This window comes from Octodon degus, unplaced genomic scaffold, assembly GCF_000260255.1.
Source record: "Octodon degus isolate 3935 unplaced genomic scaffold, OctDeg1.0 scaffold00152, whole genome shotgun sequence".
Taxonomy (NCBI): Eukaryota; Metazoa; Chordata; class Mammalia; order Rodentia; family Octodontidae; genus Octodon; species Octodon degus.
The window spans coordinates 3,367,235-3,376,113 of record NW_004524728.1 but is presented as its reverse complement, the minus strand read 5'-3'; the positions used below and the strand labels follow the sequence as shown (position 1 = coordinate 3,376,113).

At 41.4% G+C, this 8,879-nt stretch overlaps 1 pseudogene; it reads right to left on the bottom strand.

The window, feature by feature from the left end:
• Positions 1–913: 913 nt before the first annotated feature.
• Positions 914–996, bottom strand: LOC111812934 (annotated as a pseudogene).
• Positions 997–8,879: the final 7,883 nt, after the last annotated feature.

The following is an 8,879-nucleotide window of genomic DNA, read 5'->3' as shown; positions in this document are numbered from 1 at the left end:
TGAAAAGCAGCAGAACAACCACAAGACCAGACCCTGCCGATAAATGTTCTGATTTTATTACTCTGGAGTGAGGCATTGGTGTCTTGTTGAAATCTCCCCAGGGAGTTCTAACACTAAGCCAGATTTGGAGCCTTTGGTTTTAAGCAAGGGACCTAGGAGTACAAGGGGTCAAACAGGCAGAGAGGGAGAAGAGTTGCTTCTACTGGGAGAAGAGACAGGAACAGAAGACGAGATGGAAGTAAGCGTGCGGTGTGACCAAAACACGCGGTGAATGCTTCAGCTTTAATGAGTATGACAGTGGACTCACATTGCCACTGTCCCCCTCATCTTGTTCACACTCCCCCCACTGTCCTTGCCACTTTCTGAACAGTTCTGTGGGGGTTTTTTCCTGAGTGCCTTTTTGTGGTTGTTCCAATGTCCTAAGTTGATTCAAAATGTTTACAGTAACTTCTGTCAAATAAAAGCACTACAGAGTTCCCTTATCTACCTTATTCACCCCATCAGGCACCATGTGTCTTCTGCTTCTCCCCTGAAGTCCCAGTGGCCACAAAAGGTACAAATGTGGAACTGATCCAGGACACTGAGGGAGCCAATGACAGCACAATGAAAGCCGCTCATGAATGCCGAGGGTGGTGGCACACGCCTGCCATCTCAGCACCTGGCAGGCGGATGCAGGGGGATCCATGAGAGTTTAAGAAGAGCCAGGAAGACAAAATGAGCTCAAGGCCAGCCTGAACTGCATAGTGAAACTCTGTCTCAAAAATAAAAAAAGAAGACACTCATGAAAGAGGACTTCCTGAATTGCTTCTAAAAGGAGCAAAAACAATGAGATAAACATGTTCTAAGCAAGGGGAAGTATGGGGGGGCAATTGATAGCAATGTATCTTTTACTATAATAAATATTTTGAAATTTAAACGATGTATTTTTTAATTGTAGCTTATAAGTTTATATCTAAGATATTACACTTGATCTTAGCCAAAAGGCCAAGAAGCGATTATGCCTGAGATACTGAAAGAAGTCAAGATGTTGCTATTTGAGGTGTATATAATATTCTCCGGGAAACAGAAAGAAAAGCCATCTGCTGAGGGCATGAAGAAAAGTTAGAAAATAAAAAAAAAAAAAAAGAAAAAGGAAAGTTGGAGAGAGGCTTAAGGAAAGCAGAGAAATTGGAATGGTTGCTAGACAGGAGCCGGAAGGCCAGAGTTTCCAACATTCCTAGAGCCCCTTTGAGACTGAGGTAATGGCAGTGGTCAGAAAGCTGGTCTGAGAAGAATGGGGAAAGGGTAGCTGCGGTTATGGCCTCTCCTGCTTGCGAGATAGAATTGCGGCCACAGGGAGCCATAGAAGGGCTGAGGTATTGGGCAGAACAGGGAAGGAAGTAAAAGAAAGCAAGGTGGGTGGGAGAAGAAACACAGGACGCTCCCAGGACTGCCAGACCAGTGAGGTGGAGAAGCAGTGCACAAGAGAATCTAGTGAGGGGAGAAGAGGATGCAGTAACGACAATCTGAGAGCATGTGTTGGAACTCGGGCCCTCAGGTGTGTGCAGAGCTGGGTGATGGCCCTGTGTGGGGAAGGCAAAGCAGGAAAAACACATCAGAGCATCCACTCCATTTTCCAAGGATTTTAATTAACTTTCACATAAAATTATCTAGGATACAATATATAGCAAGTAGGGTATATGTCTACATGCAGGACATACTAAGTAATCTATTATTACACACATAGCTTTCCCAGAATTTTTTGAAGAGAATACACATATATGCATATATGGATAAAAGGATGATGTGAATGCAAACCAAAATATTAACAGTGAGATGATAATGTTTTTCTATTTTCTTTCCTCACTATTTTCCAATGCATGAATAACAAAGGGTGACACATTTTGCATGTAAAAAGACAATGTACTCAAAATAAACACTGTTGGGCAGGCCAGATAGCTCACCAGGCTAAAGTGCCTGCTTCGGCAAGCACAGGGGCAGGAGTTCAATCCTTGGCCTGCTGTGCCGGTCCCACCCTTGGGGTGCCCTGAGATGGGGACTGAGACTGGGTGTGGTGGTGTGCACCTGTGATCCCAGTTCTTGGGAGGCTGTAGACAGACGGATTACTATGAGTCAGATCTAGTAGTGAGACCCTGTACACCCTAGATCCTTTCCTAAAATACAAAAAAAGAAAAAGAAAAAACCTAGTAGAATCACTATGAGTCTGATCTATGTAATGAGACCCTATAGACCCTGTACTAAATGCATTTAAAAAAAGAAGAAGAACATTGTTCTTTCAGGATCTCTTAATCTTTAGGGAAGTAATATTTGAACTACGGAACAAATACATTAGTGCAGAATGCCTAATGCAAACAATAATTCTAATGGGTCACTCTCTTTCCAGCTCATTTTATCTATGAGAGAGCCATCAGGCTTAATTATCTAGATTTATAAATATTTACTCTCAAGACAAGCTCCTGGTGTGGACAATGGTGACTTTCTAAATGCAAGCTGACATTGACATATTAGAAACTTCCTCTTGTAAGGGTTGTGCATTGTGTTAAGAATGTCATGAAGGAAAAAAGGAAAGGGCCAGCAAAAGCAAGCAGGTACTGCAGAATTTCAACTGTAACTTGCAACCTCTCCAACCAACACACACGTATAGATATTTCTTCTTCGCTTTTTTAATCTTAGTTTTCCTCACAGTCCTTATTAGCATATTATTTATATCACTGGCAGATGTGAAATCTGATATACAATATGTATATACACATATGGGCATGTATCTTTGACACAGTAAATCAAAAATTCTGATTTCTTTGGTCTGCGGCAGGACATAAACATTGCTATGCTTTAAGTTTCCGAGGTGATTCGTGTGAGTGCTAGCATTTGTAGTACTTGATATAATCAGGCAGCTGAACCAACATGGAATTTCTACAGCCTTGCTTCTCATTCTGTGGGCAGCTGGGCATGCTCTGGGCTGTCAGCTCTCCCGCACTGCGGTCCCAGCCACCCCCAGTAGCCTGTCATTCAGCTCCCCACATGTCACTGGAACCTAAAACTTTTTTTTTTTTTTAATCTTTTTGAGACAGGGTCTTGCTATGCAGTTCAGGCTGGCCTTAAGCTTACTTTGTAGCCCAGGCTGGTCTTGAATTCGCAACGATTCTCCTGCCTCAGCCTCCCAAGTGCAGGGATTACAGGCGTGTACCGCTATACCCAGCTGAAACATGTCTTCTTAATGCCTGCCTTCTCGTCTCTCTTTTGGGAAATTTAACTAATAAACAAGCTAAAAAAACAGTGAGGAAAGCAAACATTTAAATTTATATTTTAAATTCCTTTAAAACATAATTAAAAGCCAAATCTTATCTCTTAGATATTTCACAAACTGCATTCACTTAAATGAAAGAAACATCTTCAACAAAAGCTGATACCTGTAACCACCTGCAAGGGGCTTTTTGAAGTGTTCAGCAGAGGCCTAGAGGGCACAGCTGGCAAGGCCTGAAGGCAGTCACCAGGAATCGCCAGGTGACAGCTGGCAGGGCCCACAAAGAGCAGCTTTAAAAAGGAAGTCCTTGGGGATCATGAGGCAGCAGCTGGTAGAGCGCTGGAGACAAAATCAGCTCAGAAGACATAAATCACACTTTAAAAAAAAATCATTCTATCACCCTCTGGCCTGCTGTGCCATCCCCACCCCTGGGGCATACTGAGACAGCCATTAAGTCTGGGCATGGTGGCATGCACCTGTAATCCCAGCATTTGGGAGGCTGTAAACAGGTGGATTACTAGGAGTCCAGTCTATGCAGTGAGACCCTCTACAGCCTGTCCTAAATACAAAAAAATAAATAAATAAAAAATCATTTTATCAACTAGCATCATTTTTGACAAGATTTTCTTCTGAGATAGATGTAACTTTCTAGAGAATGGCAAAGATAAGTACAGAGAGGTCCCGTGAACTTCCTACTGCTTACCCCACCATTTCCTTCTGTGTACCTTCAGTTAGCACGGCGTCGTGTATGTAGTTCTGCGCTGATTTCACTGCGTGGGCTTTGGGTAACCAGCACTACAGCGGAGGTACAGAGCTCTCCCATTATTCATTCTTTTCCTGGGATAAATGTCTGCGACAGTGACTTCTGTCTCTCTGCGGTAGAGTGACATTTGCATCAATATGTTCCTCCCCGTGTCTCACACTCCAGGCTTTTTTCTGACTACTGTTTGCACATACTGTCTTCTCCTATTCTCTTATCTTCAGCCTATTTTTAGTTTTACATTTGAACTGAATTCCTTACAAATCACATGTAATAGGCCATATTTCAAAACTTTAAATAAATCAATAGTTAATTTTTCAAGCAGTTTTAGGTTTACAGGGAAAACACAGCAGTTGTACAGAACCTGCATACACCCTCTCTGTCTTGAGTTCTCTCCCCCATGCTTTTCCTGTTGCTAACATCTTGCATTACTGTAGAGCATCCACTACAAGCTGCAAGCCTTTATTGATGCATTATTATTAATTAACCGTTTGGGCTGCACATCCCATAGACTTTGACAAAAGCCATGGCCATGCACCTGCCATTACAAGGTGCTTCGTAAGCATTTCAGTGCCCTAAGATCCCCGAGGTCCGTACTGTAAGCGAAATCAATCAGACACACAGGTGTAAATACCACATTGTCTCTCAGATGTGAGAAACTGAAAGTAGAAACAAGGACTGAAATGCATATTAAGTATCGGGCAGTAGGAAGAAAATGTTCAAATGGGGAAGGGAACAACGGAGAGGGGAGAGGGGAAGAGAAGAAGGGAAAAGTAAAAAAAATAACGAGTAAAGAAGGAAAAAATGGAAACAAAGCTTTTGTAAATGGGGACTAGCAGACAGGTTGAAGGAGGGGAGGGGAATGGGAAAGAAAGGAATCAAATCGTGTCACGTACAGGCACGAATTCTCTGTGATGAATGCACTCACTATGTATAGCTAAAATGCACAATAAAATTTGATTTAAAAAGAAGAATCTCTGAAGTCCCACATATCCTTCCCTCTCTCCTCTCCCTGAGCCTTGTGCAATCGTTGGTCTTTTTAATATCTCAGATTCCGCCTAACTGTAAAAAAAATTTAAATTATGGGAAGTATGATTCAAGTGGGATAGAATTTCAATAACCAAAATAAATAGATTAAATGATCAGTTCCCACTAAACTTAAAAAGTTGCTAATATATTTTAAACCCATTTTACACTTTATGTATATTCCTTAATGATTGCCTTTTTGATTGTGAGTTAGTATTTTCCTTTAATTATCAGTAGTCACTGTTTGACAGTTACACACAGGTAATCAACCTTCCAAAGAGGAGCCCCTGCTAGGTCCATGCTTATGGTAGTGTCAGGAGAAGGTGACATAATACTGCTTACATAATTGAAGTCTGTTTTGTTTTCTGCCTCCTCTACTATTTTGTACAGCTAAGAGTAAAATAGGTATTTTTCTGTTTAACATAAGCAGTGATGATATCAATATTGTAGCTTCATACCGCAAGCGATTGAAACTTTAATACGAAGAACTATTTCAGGAATAATAAAATTTGTTTGCTTGTGTAACACCAAGCAAGGGTCATTCAAGGAAGTATGCAAATTCTACTGAGCAGTCTCAGCAATTTGGAGTCTTCAGTCTGCTAATGGTATCTGGTGTCTGCTCCCAGCCTGCTTTGCTCTGCAGCCCAATTCTCCCCACACCTCCACCTTCCCAGCCAGCCCTATCAACTACCATGCCAGGATATTTGGCGGTGTACTAGAGTTGTCTAATGCAACATGACACATCCTATACCTCTTAGGGATGGGGAAGCCCCAAGTGGCACCAGGAGAAGAAACAAAGCTGATATGATTAGCCAACTCTACTATGTTTTTCTACAAATCTTCCTCCCCTGCCCACCAGCATTTGCTTATCCTAAATAATAATTAGATAGCACACACAAGTCCAGATGCTCTGTCTTTATTCCATAAATATTTACTGAGCACTTACTATAGGCTTCCTATATTTTAGGCATTTTTATTTCCATGCTGGAAGAGAGATAATGAAGAAACACTTAAGTAGAAAATACATAGACATGAACTACAGTTACAGAGATTGAGAAAGTAAATTGGGCTAAGAAAGTAGAGGCTGACAGAACTGACAAAGTGATGGGTGTATCGGGGAGGCCCCTGTACACTGGCTGCTCCTAAGTGGAGACCTAAGGAACAGAGGGGGAAAGCCTCAAGAGTGTGTAGAAAGATGGAAACCCAGCCTCTGAAGGCCCTGAGGTGGGAGCATGGCTGTCATATTCAAGAAGGCCCACAGATCAACTCGGTAGCCCAGAGGGACAAGCAAGAGTGAGGAAGCACCAGAGGAGACAGAGCGGGGTAGGCCGGGGACAAAGTTCCAGGCTGTCTTCCTGTCTGTCTGTGGCTTCAGAGGTATAAACAGGATTGCTTTTCAAACATCATTTTCTTAGATATTCTTTCTTATATACTCTTTTAAATTACACTGCCTATACAATACTATTTTGGATTTTCTCCATACTTTTGCAACTAATATAATTATTAAATTATTATATTAGCCTTAGGGCTTGTATTCTAGGTCAGATGGAAGTCTATGGAAGGCTTTTTTGTCGCCTGCCTAGGTCCAGTTTGGGCTTCCCAGCTTTCCCTGAGTGCTCCTGGACAAAGCACCATCGAGGCACAACTGGAGATCACACAGTAGGCTCTCTCTGGAGACGCTGGTGGACACACTCAACACAGGTCCCAGCTATGAGCATCACCATCTCAGCTGCTAGCACTGAGATGAGACTAAGAAAATATAGAAAATTGGTCCTAATAGCAGTGACCAAGACTTAATACCATGGAGTCCAAGAGCTAGAAGGATCCTTGTGTTTTGGTGAAGCATTCTTAACCTTGGGTAAGTGAATTTCTAAAATCATCTAGAAAACATTATGGCTAATTAGGTTGTTTCTCATAATGGTCCACAAGCTTCCTGGGCTCCATGGCAACAGGGTGTTTTCTTTTAGGTTCCACAGAGTACAGCAGTTCATTAGAGGCAGAATCTGTACTACTTAGCGACTGTTTTCCTCTACCTCTTGAGTATATTTAGGTGCCATGAATTTTTGGCCCCAATCCAGGAACAGTTATATCCATGTATGAATTACAATATGAAAAATCCTTGCATGTGACTTCAGAGTGTGTCCTGACGACCAGCCTTTAATGGGATGAGTTAACATTACCTTCATTATACAATTTCTCCAGAGAAATACACTGAAAATGAGTCATTTTCACAAAGGAAAAATTTGGTAGACATTAAAATTTGAATAGAACTGGTTAGGCTACATGATTATATATTAACATGTGTGGGGGCTGGTGAGATGGCTCAGTGGTCTAAAGCACCTACTTAGAACAAGCTTAGCAGAGCACAGGGACCACGGTTCAATCCCACAGCACCACATGCCAGCCAGCCCCGCCCCCTGGTGGGCTGAGCTGGCCACACACACACACACACACACACACACAAATAAATGAATAAAAAAAAAGAATAACATGTGTGGTCACTTTCCTTTGAACTAGGTAGGCAGAAGATGTTTAAGAATTAAGAAATTGGGAGCAAATCTAATTTGTAACTTAGAATAACCATAATCATATTTAAAAAGCAGCAGTTAAGGATTCTGAAAAAGCTTATTAATAGTCATAGAAAAACCAATAATACAGTTTTAAATGGGCAACAATACTGAAATCATAAGTGGATATGTAAGAAATATTAGTAGGTGTGGTAGGTGTGAAATAAAATTTCTTTATTTTGATATGCAGAAATTTTCCAAACTTACCCTGTTCACTGTGCACTGAAGGTTGCTTTTTTTTTTTTTTTTTTTTTTTTGTGACTGGCTCAGCCCACCCTGGGGACAGGGCTGGCATGGCAAGTGGGGCCAGAGATCAAACCACAGTCCCTGTGGTTGCCTAAGCTTGCTTAAACAGGAGCTTTAGACTGCTGAGCTATCTCACTGCCATGAAGATTGCATTTTTAAGGATGGTAATCTTATCAGCAAGGATATATACTGAGAATAGCAATTAATTGGAAAACTAACTTGTATAAAAATAGGAAAAAAGCTGTAGCTGACTGAAATTTTTAAAGACCCTTCACACTTTTCATTCTGGTTCTTTCCTCCACTCAAATATTCAAATACGCACATATTTTTCCCATATCAAAATTAGCTTTCAAGAAAAAAAGATCATAATATTAAAACCTAATACCTTGGCCTGGCGTGGTGGTGCATCCCTGTAATTCCAGGACTTGGGAGGCTGAGATGGGAGGATCCATGAGTTTGAGGCTAACTTGAACTACAGAGTGAGTTCAAGGCCAGCCTGAACTACGTAAGGAGACTTTATCTTAAAGCAAACAAACACACAGTTAAATAATGCCAGGATAATAGTTTCATATCTACATGGTGAACACTCCCCAAACCTCAAGAACTACGTTACTCCTACCCTCTGCTCACACAGCATGTTACATTATTAATAACCGAGCAAATGCCTTTATAGTTTCTGGCACAGCACAATAGGTGTTCAGATCCCAGGAAATAAGCTTCAAGTTGGAAATAAAAAAGCGTACATGAGAAGTTTGTTCTCTGTCCTTCCTAGGCAGCTAAAAATTCTTCCAAACATTACAAGAAGCATTACTGCCCATTTTTCTAAAACCACCTAGTTCACCCCAGATCGTGGAAAGCAAGAGTTTGAGAAGACAGGGGCTTTAGGAGAGTTCTCTGCAGATGATGGCAGTAGTGCTGGAGTAAGAGGCCATGTCTCTGCAACTCTGCTATTTTATTTTATATTTTATTATCTGCTCTGTTATTTTAGAGAGAAAGGACTAACAGGGACTGAAAAGACACACAGGATAAGGTGAGA